Consider the following 2,695-nt stretch of genomic DNA (forward strand, 5'->3'; position numbering starts at 1 on the left):
TATCAGAAATACATATACATATAACAAAATTGACCTTAAATTTATATCAACAAAGCAAAATTTATAACAATGTAAATTATTCATATCTATATCATATCCCCCTTAAATATAAAAGAACATTTATAAACAATATTCGGGAATATGGGTGCAGTTTTTTCTCTCCAAACTTCTTCCTGCTGTATAGGGGCACTGTTAATCAAGTCTTTCATGGTGTAACCTGATGTTCTTTTCTGTAGAAACAAAAGAAACCCAAGAGGTACAAATGAACCCACGTGTAACTTTATTACAGGGAGGGGCATGTGGGACCATGACAGCAGGAAACAGGAAAGAAAGAGAGAGCGAAAGTACCGCGCTTTGCCTTTTAAAGGCCACCCCAGCTTAGGCGCATCAGACGCTGCCTTTTGCGTCTGCGCACGGGGGGGGGGGGAGCACACACTTTTGCGTTGGATTGTGGGTGCATGTGTTTCTAGGAAATGAAGTCTTCTGAGTCAGGTGGACAATGCTGTACTCTGCTCCTGCACACAGGGGCCTCCTGGGAAATGTAGTTCCCCAGGAGAATAACATAACCTGTGTGCTAGATTCATCTCAGTCAGCAGTTGAATGAAATAATTTTTTGAGGGTGTTCACAGCAACCTTTCAGGAGGGCGTGGTCTATCATACCATATTGGGATGGAAGCAATCCACAGAGTCTCATCCTCTGTGAAAACAAAAGAAGAATCTCTTTTCCAAAGTATCATATCCTTAGATCCAAATTCTGAAGTCAAGGTATTTTCAAAATATCTATTTTGCATTAGTTCAGCAGCATTTATAAACAAATATTTTTTAGCAGCTGTTGCTCCTTCCTCAGGATTCAAACCATTCAAAGAGAGCATAATAGCATACAGTATCAAGACTCTCTGTGTATTTTCCATCTTTGTGCAGCTTTATTTTAACCTCTATTTCTTTTATTTTTTCTTTTACTTTGTGAGACCAGTTGTCCTGTAGTAACTCTGTAAATCAGGCTATCCTTGAACTCACAGATATCCCTCTGCCTCTGCCTTCCCAGTGCTGGAATTAAAGGTGTATGCTACCACACCTTGAACTCACAGAGATCTGTCTGCCTCTGCCTCCCAGGCATTGAGATTAAAGGTGTAGGCTACCACACCTTGAAGTCACAGAGGTCAGTCTACTTCTGCGCCTTGAAGTCACAGAGGTCAATCTATCTCTGCCTCCAGTTCAAGGCCATACTGCAGCCTGGTCTACAGAGCAAGTTCTAGGACAGGGTCCAAAGCTACATAGAGAAACCTTGTCTCAAAATCAAAAAGAAAAGGTTGAACCTAGGAATGGGGAGATGGCTTAGTTGGTAAAGCACTTGACTTGTAAGTGTTGGAATTAAAGGTGTGTACCACCACACCCAACTACTCTCTTTTTTTTTTTTTACTTTTAAGAACTTTAACTTTTAGCCTACATATATTTTTAACAAACTGTAAACCATTTAGAGAGATGCTGCTCCTGCCTGGGCTGCCAATTTTTAACCCCTCTTCCCTTCCTCCCAGTGCCCCCCTAAAGCACAGATCACTGGCTTGCCCCACCCTCTTGCTGTAGGACTTCCCTAGGAAGGGGGAGGGTGCATTTGTGTCACAGGGCTCTGACTTGGTTTGGAGGAGGAGGGTGACTCACTGGACTGATTTCACTAACTAGTTCTCCTTAGCTACTTCCTACCCACCTCCTGACACCTCCCTCCCACCCCCCCCCCGCCCCGCACAGAGGGGGTTTCCGTCTCTGCCCACTCCTTCCTCACACTTTGTATATGATTTCTTCTTCATTGCTTCCTGCCAGCCTGAGAAACCCCCAGCATCCTGTTACTTCTTCCATTAAAGATTAAAGAAAAGATTCTTCAGTGTGCGAAGAGGTTTCTTCAGATCCGGCCTGGTGATGACAGAAGATGAAGCTCAGTCCACATGGATGACCCCTGGTTCTGGACCACTAGGGTGGAGGGACAGTGGGATCTGGACTGCACAGCCTCTAATAGGCAGTAGAGTCAGGAATGGGGTTTGGGTGGCGCTCCCCAGACAAAGCAATTCACAGCAGAGACCCGGTCGGCTCCACTCCTCCCCTCTCCCCCCCATTCACGCCAGCTGAACATTTCCAGGGCCCCTGTCTTTCTAAGGTTGCTGTTTCTTAGGGAAAAGCAAATGAGAGAGGGTGACAGTGGACAGACCATGAGCAATGCACGTCATGAAAATGTACAGGACCCTGAATATTTTGCACAGTTCATATGCGCTCAAAACCAGAATCATTTTCCTTGGGCCAGTTTTCTGTGCACTAACTTTGGGAAGTTTTATTATACCAAAGTGGCAGGAGGGGTGATCACTTTAGGGTAGTCCTGGGAATCACCCCAAAAAACCTCATCTTCCCAGAGGGCTCTAGGATCCCAGGGAAAGAAGAGGGGTCTCACCTATTTGCATTTCTGGTGGAGCAGTGTATTGAAAGTCTTAAACCCTGGGCTGAAATGGCTTCCGGGGTATTAACAGGGACACTTGCTCTTTTGAACAAAGGGACAGGCCTGATGCTCTGGGAAATCCAGGTGCGGTTGGCTGTGTGTGAAAAGGTTGGTTTTCTCATCTGTGAGCCTGTGTTTCGTTCTGACCAATAGAAAACGTCTTGGGCGTCTGCCAGCTGGCTTTTAGCCAGCGACTCAGCGACGGAGGGTGGA

Source organism: Myodes glareolus, chromosome 9 (assembly GCF_982192425.1).
Source record: "Myodes glareolus chromosome 9, mMyoGla1.1, whole genome shotgun sequence".
Classification (NCBI taxonomy): domain Eukaryota; kingdom Metazoa; phylum Chordata; class Mammalia; order Rodentia; family Cricetidae; genus Myodes; species Myodes glareolus.